Below are 14,096 nucleotides of genomic sequence, written 5' to 3'. Positions count from 1 at the left end.
CTATAAGAACCGTATATGCCCCCAGGGAAAAACCTAAAACCCTTGCCCTAAGGGCTCTGGGAGGAGTGCCATCAAAGACATAATTTCCGGACCTTTCAACTACGTTGAACAAAATGGCTATCTCAATATTTTGATTGGATGTGTTTGAATGAGCCCCTTTGGAAGTTTCTATTTCAAAGCTTTCTATAAAACTTCTTATATGCCTCCAGGGCATAACTTACAACCCTTGCCCTGCGGGCTGTGAGAGAGTATCCTGCTCAATAAAGTAATTTCTGTTTGGAAATCAAATACACTGAACAAAATGGCCATCTCAAAATTTTGATCGGATATGTTTGGGAAAATGGTGGGCATTGACGGGGTCTTAGTTGCCTTCTAATCACTTTCGGATAATAAAAAGGGCACAAGCCACTCCAATTTCCAATCGAATGAGCCCTTTTCGAAGTTTCTACGACAACTCCTTCGATACGAAGTGCCCTGGTCTAAGACCAAGAAAAAACCAAAGAAAAAAAAATAATACATTGTGCCAACATCGTTCTTTACTTAGGCGGTGCTATTGCGATGCTTATGATGAAGTACTATTATTAGGTTAATGCAGTGTTTCCTTTAATTGTTTTATGATGATCGCTGATCAGAGTTTATGTTATTTGTGGCTTTCATTAATGTTATTTTACAGTGTTTATGGCCGTATATTTGGCTTTAAAATACACTTTTCTATCTATCTATCTAATATGCAGAATAAGTTTACCAAATATATTTTGCATGCAGACCCGCTATACTTTACCCCTACCCCCTAATGTGTAAATCTATAGCCCAAGTTTATTTCTGAAGTAACGAAGAAACTAACGAAAAAAAACTGGTGTTTTCACCAGTATGTTCAGACACTCAAGCCTAAACTTGAGTGTATGGCGCATAATATACAAGTACCAAAACTCCTTCTCCCTACGAAAATTCAAAAACTAAAACTGAAATAAAATTCTCAAATTTGGAAAGCCTTATTTTCTACAAGGAAGGGGGTATTTTCCGGGGGGGGGGAGTGGTGTATTTACCGGGAGGGTATTTTCTGTGGGAGGTATTTTCTACGGGGGGTATTTTCGGGGGGGGATATTTTTCATGGGGGGAATTCGGTCGGTGTGGGGGGGGGGAGTATATTTCACAAGCGGTATTTTCTGGGGGTATTTTCTGGAGATATTTTCCAGGGGATTATTTTCCAAGGGGGATATTTTTTGGGGGGGTGTGTGTTCCGAGGGGGTATAAATGCTTAGAATTGTTCAACTATTGGCAATTACAACTCTCCGCCTTTTCCGAATTGCCAGTTTCAAGAAATTGGTTAAAACTATTTTTTTAGAGCTACATTAAAACCTTTCAGACTTAGGTCAAGTATAAATCCATGAAAGTCAATAAAATACATGTAAAACGACAAAAAAAAAAGAAAATTGATTACGCTTTTGATTTTTGGGGCCAGTTCCTTTTCCTTTGCGTCGTCATCCTTCACGACAATTGTGATTTCTAACGAATCTCGTCCCCCCTAGAACAAAAGAAGAAGGATACAATTATAAAAGGGTGAGATTAGTAAAGCGAGAAATAACACAGATGTTGTATTTCAATAGATGGTATGCTAGATTTAATTTAATAAATCTTATAATAAATCCAGACTACCAAAAAATAAGTTCTAAATATTTTTAACTGTTATACACAAATGGTCAGGGCAGTCAAGTAGTTTAAAGTCCAATAGAGTGTACACGTATCCTCCAAAGGAAACTTTAGTTCAAATCAAAGACCTGATGAATTTATCAAGTCAATGTTGTTTCATCAACCCTCTAAATTGAATTGATGAATTGGTTGATGAATTTTCTGGCTCACTTCAGTAATGAAATTGAAATCGAAGTCGAAGAAAATTGAATTTTCTGGCTCGCTTCAGTCATAAAATACCGCCGCGGTGGAAAAAAAAGAGCCAAAGACGTGGTCCATCATGTGTATTTTCGTGGATTTTGATAGATTGAGTTTTAGTAATTTATTGTAAATTTTGCATCCTATTTTCTTAAAATGAAAAATAAAGATTTACACTGACAATTAAGCAAATAGAAAAGTAGATAGCATTTTGGCTAGCTTTAATAGAAAAAAAATCCCTGAAACAGCAAATTTATGTGGATTTCGTGAAAAGGCCTAAAACACCTAAAATCTGGTATCTGATCATAGTCAAGATTAAAAAATTGTAAAGACTATGGCAAACTCCCTTTGAATGAAAGTTAAAATCTCGTCATTTGAACAGCTTTTCTCTTTTATTAGTTTTCACGGGGATCATATGGGGAGGAATAGGTATCCTGGAGTTAAATTATGCTGATGATTTAGGCATCCTAGATAAAAGTGTGAAAAGAAAGAATGAGATTCTAGATGTTTTGCGAATTCAGGGTGCTAGAATAGGCTTGAAAATTAATTTTACAAAGTAGAATAGACAAGACTCGGGGCGTTTTTACAGATGAAAAAAGTTTGGAAGGATAGGAAGATAAGTTTGCAAATCAACGGGTGAAGATGTTACAAGAAGATTAGACAAGGCTTAGGTTGTTTTCACAGCTGAAAAAAGTTTGAGAAAATAGGTAGGTAAACTTTGTAAGCCAAGATTTGAGCATTAGATACTACAGTGATGAAAGTGGTCCAATATGGATTTGAAGCATGGGTGCTCCAAACAACGACAGAAGATTTGATGTATCTTGTCCTGCAAAATTACCAACGGTAAGTTTTGGGTACGCGGCTGACTGACCGTATTCAAACAGCAGACGGTACGAAGAGTGTGGTTCAATCCCGATTTCTACGGCTATAATGAGAAAAAGGTTGAGATGGATAGGGTATGTTCTGCTGATGAAAGATGATAGATTTCCGAAAATTGTTCCTTTTTCGCCAACCGCCAAGGGCTAAATGGAATGCAGATCGTTCACGTTTGAAAAATGAGGATAACAAACAGAAAGATATAAGAGAAATGGTAACTTTCATGGGGGGGGGGGGTGTAAAGAGAGACTTGCGATAGATTAGGATGGCGGAGGAGTGTATGTGGCCGTTTTGGCCACAAGTGGCATGGTATTGCAGTGGATTGCTAGTAGCAGTATTAGTAGTAGTTGTATATTCTAACTGTAATTACGTGCAGCATACCTATTAAATGCTATGAACAAGTCACTACACCATTTCATCTGAAGCCAAGCCACATATGCGCATCTCTTCTCTAACCCAGTTTACTCAAAACTTCTCTCTTTTCCCCTCCTCCTCAGGAAACTCAAATTTTCTTTCGATGATTTCGTATAGCCTCTTCCCACCTCATTTATGGACAGCCTTGTCTTTTGGTCCTAGATAGATCACCGAGATGAAGGATCTTTGGCAATCAGTCATTTTTCATCCGCACTTTTTTCATTGCCATCTCAGTGTTTTATTCCTTATAGCCCTAGAAAGTGGCATAAAACTACTTTTGTCTGAAAATCACATATCGGAAAATCGCTGTTTGAAATACAGTCAGTCAAAGAGGTAGCTAAATATCCGCGGAAAATTTGTCCGAAAAATATATAACAAATCCTCCTTTATTTCTAAAGTTCGCACATTTAAGAAACATAGTTGATAATAATAATCACTATAACTTCCAATATTTTAATCCTGGATCACAGACGTGGTTCCCAGACCTTTTCTTGTCTCCTTTTTTTCTAAGGCTGAATGAACATATTGGTCCTCGGCTATTCTACTTTTAAAATCATCCCTATTATCTTCGCTAATATTACAACCCAGGTTAGCAATGCTATCAATTTGATAGTTTCCCTTGTTACCAAACATTTTTCTGTTGCTTTTATTTATTCACAATCTAAACGACTTCGTCGGTTCAAATTTTATTTATAATCCTATTTTTGACCCTGAACTTTCAAAACCACCAAAGAATTATTCATTTCGCTAGCATGTCTAATCGTCTGTATAATCCTAGAGTATAAGTTTTTACCTTTCTATTTGAGTCCACGCTCTCTCAGAGCGTGGACGCGCAGAGAGAGCGTCCGTATTTTTTTGGACCATGACTAACGAAATGGCTCACATAATGGAATTCGAACGTATCCCTTCTTGGCACTTGATTCAATATCAGACAGTATTAGGTTTAAACCTCTTTTAGTGATAACCGATTAGTCTTTCAATGGAGGTTCCAGAGCAGAAAAGAAGTTCCAAACTGGAAGTACCAATTCTTAGATAGTGTAGAAGCTTACACTTAGAATAGTAACTTATCATTATCGAACAGTTCGTGATAACGATCTTACACTTTGTTGAATTGAAGATCGCTAAACTCCTGAAGTTTAATGTTACCCATCAAAATCTGCAATTATTCAAAAGTTTCCCTTACTTTCAAATTAGTGGGATCCCCCCCTCCCCACTGTAAACTTCAAGAAATTTCAATGAAAATCACACCATCAAATTCAGCGTATTCAAGAACCTCACTGTAAAAGTTTCAAGCTCCCATTTGTAAACATGTAGATTTTTGTGAAAAATATGCCACGTAAAGGGGGAGGGGGGGATACAAAATAATTTTTAGAAATTCAGAAATTAAAGTCTTTTCAAATCAAAGTGTGTTAAGAAAAATTTTTCAGCAGGGAATCGTCTGCAAGAAATTTTCAGCTAGAATGGAATTTTATGGGGGACATTTTCCAGGCTAGGGGTATTTTACATGGGAAGAATGTTTCTTGCAGGGTTTTTTCATGGTGGGGAAGAAATTTCCCGTGGAAGGAGAGCCATATTTTCTAGAATTAGCTTATTTGCAGATAGGCTTAGTTGTTAAGGATAGGACAACAGGGTGATTTTATAGAGGGAAGGGTCTTCTAACTTAAAAGAAACATGATATACTTCCTCAATTTTTTCAAGTAGTCTTTTGGACGAATCGCCAAAAAGGAGTGGGAAGTCCTTTGAAAATGTGGATAGACATTATTTATTCTCAATTCTACGATTATATCCCTGATATCACAATCCACTGTACAAAGGAGATGCCAGATGATCCAAATCAGAAGAAAGGCACTAAAAACAGATTTTGCATTTGCTTTTCAATCCCCATTAAACTTTTCTGCGCATCTAAGAATAATTGATTTTTCTATTATTCTTTTTTTTATTGTGTTCATACACATAATAAGATGTACACTGACTAGATGCGGTGACAGACAATAAAATGAGCTAATACCCTATAAATCAAACAAAAGCTAAACATTGTAAGGAGGCCTTAATTTTGTGTAATTTGGTAACTCAATTTCAGTAAAATTTGGAATTCCCTTTCGGTTCAATAGATCAGAAATATAGCGACAATTTCAAATTAGCTTGAATTTTGAACATAACTTCACTTTACGTAACTAGTCATATATCTAGTAGTGACACTCCTTTATCCAAGAATCGAACGGATTTTGAACCCGAGATAAATATTTGAAGACCTAATTTATACCAGTTTTGGGCATAAAACAAAAAGGAATGTAAGGCCTTGAAATACTGGAAAAAACTACTTTTTAACAAAAAGTGGTTGATTGGTTAAGAGAGCAGGGAAGGTCGCTAAACGGATCAATTAGCAAAATGAATATAGCTTACGGATGAGAGACAAACCACGGTAGTTTTGCCTCGGAACCAAGGAATATGATTAAGTGTTTTCTTTATGAATTAGTATAAAAAAAAAACTACTACTAACCTGAATAAATTTCCTTTGAGAATAACACTAAAATAAAGTAACAAACTTCAGAGAGATTTCTTTCGCTTAGGCTAAATCAAGATCCTACTTTGAAATAATTTAATACTTACATTTTAGCCATTTAAACTGAAATTGGAGTCAGGGTGAAAATACCCCTTTGAGGCTTTTCGATAGATTTATAAAGTGTTTTGAATCTTGCTGATAGTCATGTAACCCTGGGTACTTTTGTTATAAATTAAAGGATGCATAATCTAATTAAAATTGATTAAAAAACAGAAAAATATGCCCGTAAATAGCTTAGAATTAACTTAATTCTTTTCTTTTCGATAAAAATTTGTGGATTGAACAAATAGACCATAGACAACAGACCTAGAAGAGGTTTAGAAGTATTCAAAATAATTAGAATTAGAATATTATCCTTTTTATCTTCTTTTATAATAAATATCAGTTGTCACTGAATGCTGAGTACCGATTCTTACCCAAAGCCTCAGTTTATAACACGCTACCAAATTTTAGCCCTGATAGTAAGGGCAACCTTACAACATTATTTTTGTGATTGGTCAATCCAAAGTATTAAAAGAAACGAAATTGCTTAAAAGGGATCAATACACAGAGGGTGAGAAGTGAAAGGATTCACACAGTATTACCTGTAGAGATAATTTCAAATATTTTAATACGAGATGAAGATATATTTATGTCTTTCTTAGGCTTAATATAGCTCATTACCTGTCTTTACGCGAACAAGTTTTACATAATGCTTTGAATAATGCTCACAATCGAGTGTTTTGTAAAAATTGTTTATTTACTACTATTACCACTACTACCACTGCTGCTGCTACTGCTACTACTACTAGCCTTACTACTGCTGTCATTATTACTACCACAACTATTGTTGCTATTATCACTACTACTTCTACTACTTTTGATGCTACTACCGCTATTGCGTTTACTAATACTTCTGCTTCGTCAACTACTATTGCTGAAATTTGACTAAATCAAAAGAGTTTCAGCACATCCCGGCTGTCGAAATAGTAGAGATACATTAGTTCAGAAATAGTATTGTACAATAATATGAAACTCACAGAGGACGTTGAAAGGGATGCAAAACTAGATAAAGAGAAACTATGCCTATCCAAATAACTAAAGTTTGTCTCTAGAACATTTCAGTTAAAGATAAAGCTACTACGCAAGAACTTCAGGATATGTTTTCAGGTATGTCAAACTAGACGAAAATACGCAATGTGTTTTGAATTTTATCCAGAAGAAACAACTGTGATATCACACTTAAATTATAGCTATTCAGCTAAGACTATCAGGGTATATTGATTTTGGAAGTTTAAATAAAGCAAAAGACAATGTATGGAGCAAAAGTTGTCAAAAGGGTGCATCTTTGATATATTAGGAATGTTTAAAGGGCTGAAGTTGAGACTCTCTGGGCATGGTGAGAGGAATGGTTGCTTAATATTTGTGCATACTAAGAGTTTTGAAGTGATGGGATCCTGTTAACCCTATCATGTTAACCCTATATCCTGTTAACCCTATAAAATACGAAGATTAGACCAATTTTCAAACCAAATATATGAACATTTTCCCCTCATAGAAATCCATTCAAAGCTTCATAATAAAACTTTTATTAAAAGTGGTGAAATTTGTTTGTCTAATATATTAATAGTAAACAAAAATCTGTATTATCTTATATAAAAACTTAAAAATGCTTAAAAATGCTTTCCATCCATGCTCAATAAAAAACAACTGCAAAATAAAAATAGAGAAAAATCAACTTAATATTTTTCCATATAAGGACCTTTCCAATATGAAGAAATGAGCTATATTTTACCAAAAAGTCGAAAAAACGCAAGATCAGTCTTTTTTCAGAAGACATTGTATTGTATTTGAAATGACTAGAAAAAGTCTTTAGGTTGTCATGAGATTTTCCACTTTCTGGATTTTCCAAATCCAGAAATTGGATAGTTTCTTTCCTTTACTGACTACAATTGATAGTCAAAATGTATTTTTGTGTTTTAAGTAGCATAATTAGTCTTTCAATAGTCGTATTACAAGAAAAATAATACAATTGGCTGATTTTTTCAAGTGTCTTTTCAGGCAGTCGGAATGTCTCTAAGGAGTTTGTACAAAATGGATGCTAAAAAGCTCTAATATCTTTTACTCGTCATTACCGAACTCTGTCTTGCGAACCCAAGTTTTATTGCCCGTTATAATCAATTGTTATTCATTTTTATTCTTGTTGTTTTATGTCTTCTGACTGCAAATTTCAGTGTCCTTCATTTTTGTTCATCATTACCTTAGAAATATTCTTTATGCCTTTTTTTCGGCTGTTCAGATTCATTAATCTGGATTGCCTAGTACTTTTGATTTGTCGTCTAACCATAAATTTTGTTGAACAAAATTTTCGTTTATGATTTGATGTTAATATAGATGTCACATGTTCCATGCCCTTTGCTTCAGGTTTTCGGAGCCACTTGTCAGTTTGTAAAATGTTACATGTGTCTGGTTCATATTCGATTCATCATGCTCGTTGTTAAATGTCTTCTAACCGTAGATTTGGCTCTGCACCATTTCTGCTTGTGGTTCATTGTGATTCTCCCTGCTGCAAGTTTCCTAAGCACATATTTTGTTGTAAATTATTTTCATAGGGGATTTGTTGTGATTCTCATCCTTTTGCTTTAGCTATTAAGATTTACTTATATTCTTATATTATTTTGTAAAATTTAATTTTGATGTGCTTTTTAACCGTAGTATTTGTTTAGCAACATTTTCATTACAATTCAATGTACTTCTTGCTGTCGCTTGTTCCATGCTCTTTTTTTTAGCTCCTTGGGGTCATTAATCATTTTCAACACTTTCGCTTGTGTCTGCTTCCTATTTGATTGATCATACTTGTTCATATATATCTTCTTAATGTATATTTTGTTTAACATCGTTTTTATTTGCTATTTGTTGTAGGTCTCCCTGTCGCTTATATTCCAATATATAAATCATTGGGAAAACTGTTTACAACAAAAATGATTATTTCCAGGAGAAGCAGCGCCGTAGAAAGAAACATAAGTTCCCGACTGACAACCAACCTCAACCAAAGTTTAAAGAGAGAGACAGGGCAAACATTTCCCGAAATCAACCCTGAAGGGTAATCCAGGAGATTAGCATTCCAAGGTGGCGAAGATTTGCTGGAGTAGTACAAAGGAGCAGCAAAGAGGCTGATGGGGCATTGAAAGAAAATTGGAGATTTATATAATGAGCCTGACTGGTACCTCTAAGGGTGAGTAAGGGTGAATTAAAACCCCTTCCAAGAAGATGATGTTGTTCTTTTGATTCGAGCCAATGGCGACAAATAATAAAGAAAGCTAATACCATTTCATCAATCTTTTTTTTTCTTCTCTGCAGATACGAGCACTGGGGTAAAAAAAAAAGGTAAAGGATGCGCACTAGACCCTTAAGGTCCAAACCGGTGCTGATCTCCGTTTCGTGGCCCTTCAGCCAGGAAGTGCAATGGGGGGCTGGGGGCCAGCCAACCTATGCTTTCGCAAACCCTTCCTGGCACTGGGGCGTCACAGAAAACTATTTAAGGGCTCGTTTTAAAGCACTTTGCTAAATATACTCACTTTTTTCAATTAACAAAACACAAAATTTAAAATCAAAACTTTTTTGACAAAAAACTTTTCGTAAAAAAGATGACAAATGACGTCATAATCGTAATATTTTATAGGAGAGCTTACGTAAAATAGCACTGACAAAAACACAATTTTTTACACAAGGTAAAAAAAAAACTATTAAGAAACCTATTAAAGCTATTAAAAGAAAACTATTCAATTGGTTAAAAGGGGTTAATACATAGAATATGCGGATAAAGGTCCATACAGTACCAACATGTTGTTTTATACACTATTTATCTTATAAAACTATTATGCTATTAAAAGCTATTAAGCTATTAAAGCTATTAAAAGAAAACTATTCAATTGGTTAAAAGGGGTTAATGCATAGAATATATGGATAAAGGTCCATACAGTACCAATATATGTAGTTTTATACACTATTTATCTTGTGATTTCTTTTATATGAAGATACTACCTGTTCACTGATGGCGGTAATCAGAAGGTGGTATGTGACTGTAAGTTCTGACTCCAATGGTTTAGTCAGTATCAACGCCAGTTCTCCATTTTCCGTAGTTTTCAAGGCAAAATGACCTTGCCTTGTGTCTTCGCGTAAATTTGCCTTGGAACTTTCATCAGCTTCAATTATACACAAGATTTTAGGTGTTTGAGTGTTTTTGTTTACTACTAATAGGTTGGAATATTCTGATTGCAATAGAAATCTCGGTAGGTACAATTCCGGTAAAATTTCCATCAAGCCTGTTTGCAATGCTATCAACATTACAAACAGCGTTCTTCGTCCCATGTTCTGGCGGTCTAAAATGAAAAAATAACCCTTAAAAACTAGAAGTAAAGCTAAATATCGTTCATAGTCAACAAGAAGAGACATAACTTAGATTTCTAGGTGAGTACAATGTAGTCCTTACCAGAAATTCACGGATGACTCCAATTCGATTGTGGGGGCAAAAACTCAGCACAATGATTTGGATCAAACCCAAGTTGCCTTTTGTTTTACTTATTTATGTCAGCCATGATAGCTAAATTGCATCAAGAAATTCAATTGAGCGAATTAAAACTTATCTGGGAAGAACTGTAATGTCAATTCTTTGAGCTAGCTTGCTTTTAGCTATCTGCTCTGTTCCTGGCACTGTTCAGTCCCTGAAGATTTTAAACTTAGCTTTTGCAACTACAGATTCACGAATGCATCTGATGTACCAAATTTAATTAACACAACTACTATTTCTGTTGTCTTCTATTATCTAGCATAATCTATTATTATGAACAAAATTTTTTGATGCCAACAGTGCTTATAATTTATAAAAACTATGTCAAACAGCTCTAAGTCAAGTGACTATGTCAAGTAACTTTTTGTCTTGATTCCAAATATATAAAGTTATTTAAGTTTAATATCACTCATTTAAAGCTACGAGCCAAAAGCTATTTGCGGAATTTTCATAAAAGGGAGGAAATATCCAAGAAGTCCTGTGATTTTAATGAAAATAACACAATTTGGGAGATCATAAGAAGACGAATAGCGGCCTGGGAAAGGGATGACATGAGATTTTCCCGTTGTTTACATATAGGGTCTGATATTAAAATTGTAAAAACTTTTTTGATGGAAGGTTTCTCTGTCTGAGGAGGATTTTCCAAATGAAAAAAATTTCCGTGGGGATTAAAATTTATGGAGGTAATATTCCAAGAAAAGTGTCACGCTTAAAAGGGGGGGGGAGTAAAATTCCATCCTTAAAACTTATATACAGTGACGTGTAACTCTATATAAACTATTTTATGGCTATTTTTAAACGGTTTGAAGGGAAGGTAAAAAGACATTTCAACTTTAAGATCGAGACTTTAAGATCGAGGGTTGAAGAAGGGGTAGCCCATCTCATAGAAATAATAGTTTCTGTTTGTTTTAAGCATTAAATCTGCCCCTTACTTTCTGTTCAAAAAATCATTGCATGGAAAAATCATTGTTGTATGGAAAGCGCTAATGTGTCTCTTTTTTTGCTACTAGTTTGAGGCTGGAGCATCATAAAAAGCTATTTAACAATTCATGTGAAAGGTAGTATAAATATCTATGTACTTTTATAAAAATTTGTTTCAATTCCAGGACCAAAAAGTGTAATCTGCCACAAAGGACACAATTTGGCTGTATTTCTAGAGTGAAACCACTAGGGCGCATGAAAGGAACATCTCAGTGAGTTGTAGTAGCTATTGTAGGTAGCCAGAGCCCTAAGTAGCTGCAGGAATAATTGAAAATATACATTATCAGAGTTATAATTAGTCAAGCTTGCCAGTAAAAGCAAGGTATCATAGTCACAGTCTCCTCAGCCCAAGTCGTTTCAGTTGTGGCTGGAGAAGCAGTAAAAAAGTGGCCTTCAAAGTTTTACCTGAATCTTCTTTGCGTTTTTCTGACAGCCCTAAAGTTCAACATTCTTTCTCCCTTTTCCTGGCGATTGTCACAGAGTAAACAAAGGGCAGATTGCATAGTTTGCGATAATAATGTGTTTTTTTTTGCTGAGAAGGGGGAGGAAATTCCTGAGTTATACTCATTAGGCCTTTAGATTATTTTGAAAAAAAAATTGTTATTTCAGAATTTGGAATTTGCTGAGACTGGGATTTAAAGGATAGGGGAGGCCTTATACTTTCTTACTACTTTTCAGCATTTTGCGGTAGTTTCAATTTTTTTTACTCTTAGCTATTTCTGAGGTAAAGCTGAGAGGCTCTTTCGACAACCGTTACGGAAACGGCGTTTCTGATTTTGTTCACCACCAAGCTCAGAAAGTCTGGAAAGTAATCACGAGTAGAAGTAGTATAGTTGCAGGTTCTTAAAGCAGTAGCCACATGCAGTCGCAGGTGTAAGTAGTAGTGGTTGTTGTCGTAGTCTCAGTAGTTAGAATAATGGCCCTGAAAGATCAGCCCGTTTGTAGAACATCATGTATAGGTCTTTTTCGTATCTGAAGGCACACAGTGTCTTTATGTTTAGTTTAACATGCCCCTCAACATTCGGAAAATTTCCGTATCAAAACCCTTGGCCTTTCTGAACGCAACCAGGATCAACATTCCCCCTTCCTTAGTGATGAATCCCGTATGTAAAAAAGACTAAATCATAGGAATTATAGGAAGTTCAAGGAAAATATATTAAAGAACAAATTATTGCTTCATAATATGCTACAGCTGTAGTTAAAACATTTTGACTACGATCAGCCTAATATGCAAATTAAGGACCAAAATTATATATATTCCATTCATTTTGCTATGCATCACTTTTTTGTCAACTCGTGTTGAAAACAGAAAACACATGAGAACATATGTAATTTCAGCTATATATTTGTATATCAGGAGGTTCTGGGGGTAAATCATATGGAATCTGAAGTCAAAATGCGGAAAGAAAAATCGATTCTACAAACTTTGAAGCAAGAGTTGTTTTCTTAACACGTTTCGTTCTCAATTTCCCCAGTTTTTAGCTTATACCTTGATTTAAATTTATTTAAAATAATTTAGAAATCTGCAGTTCTATAAATAGTTTTGTTTCTATGCCACTTGTTACCACGACAATAAGATGTTTTCAAGTGCTATAAATTTAAACATGAGGAGTCTTAACAACTCGTCTTAGAAACTAAAGCACCATTTGCCTAGTGTGTCATCAATTGTGGTGTCAAACATCACCCGATACTACTTTGATACCATTTTCTTGGGATATCAAACTGTTCGTAATGAAATGTTTAAGAGCGTGATAACGAACGTGATAGCAGTTATTAATTCAGATCCACTAATTTCAATTTTAGTCTTAGAAAGCTGTATGAACCTGAATCTTAGAAAGCTATATGAATCTGAAATGCCCATAAATTTTGAAAAATGGGGTAAAGATCAAAACAAATGTGGAATCTTAATGAAAATGACTAAATTTGATTCAGTGTCTCAGAAAACCCTACCAAAGAGTATGGGTAACTAATGGCGGGAATCTAGAAGGATTAGAGGAAAAACAGAGTTGTATAGGAGGGGGTTGGATAACAATTAGTCATTCATCTCCTATTATTAAGACTAAGTCTGAATATTGGTTCTCTGGAGTAATACCTCCTTTCTTATTGCAGAAAAGGGCTCCTGAAATCTATTTCAAAGATACAGTTAATTAAACTTATTCGTGTCATACTTAGTAAAGTTATATACAGTGATGTGTGACTGTACATCACCTATTTTATTGTCATTTTTAGACGGTATGAGGGGAGAGTAAAAAGACGCTTCAAAGCGGAAATTTTAATATTCCAATTTCCCAATTCTCTGGAAAACTTCACATTAATAGAATAAGCTTTAGTGAAGGGGGAAGGGTAGAAATTGATATTTAATCCTTCTTGACTCAATTTCAAGTTCCATTTATTTCCATAAATAACAATAACAAAAACAATATCCCAAAGGGTTCAATTGCCCGTTATTTGGCAAACGACATAGAATAAATGACCAATATTAAAACTTGGGATAAACAATACTAAACAATGTCTAATTTATAATTCTATATGGAAAAGAAGTCAACTCACCGACAGTCCACACGAAACAGTGACCCTCATATCACCCGAAAATAAATAACAAAATAAAATTCTCTACATCATCGAGGATCCAACGTTAACAAAACAAAACAACCACCTCCCCCCCAAAAAAAAAATGAAACCATAAAACAACTAAAAATTATTTAATATTTACCTTTAATAAGAAAATTTTAATATGTCTGTTAAAGGAGCCAAGTGTTCGTGACTGACGAATCTCAGCAGGAAACCAGTTCCAAGCACGTCCTACAGTCACGACCAGAACAAAGT

At 34.8% G+C, this 14,096-nt stretch overlaps 1 pseudogene; it reads left to right on the top strand.

Moving 5' to 3' along the window:
• The window catches only part of LOC148939034 (sonic hedgehog protein-like), a 36,727-nt pseudogene extending 25,241 nt beyond the window's left edge, over positions 1–11,486 (top strand).
• The last annotated feature ends 2,610 nt before the right edge of the window (positions 11,487–14,096 follow it).

The sequence above is a fragment of the Artemia sp. Qi Xiang Cuo genome, unplaced genomic scaffold (assembly GCF_049724085.1).
Source record: "Artemia sp. Qi Xiang Cuo unplaced genomic scaffold, ASM4972408v1 HiC_scaffold_22, whole genome shotgun sequence".
Taxonomy (NCBI): Eukaryota; Metazoa; Arthropoda; class Branchiopoda; order Anostraca; family Artemiidae; genus Artemia; species Artemia sp. Qi Xiang Cuo.
Note: the sequence above shows the minus strand (reverse complement) of the source record. Positions and strands in the feature narration are given on the sequence as shown.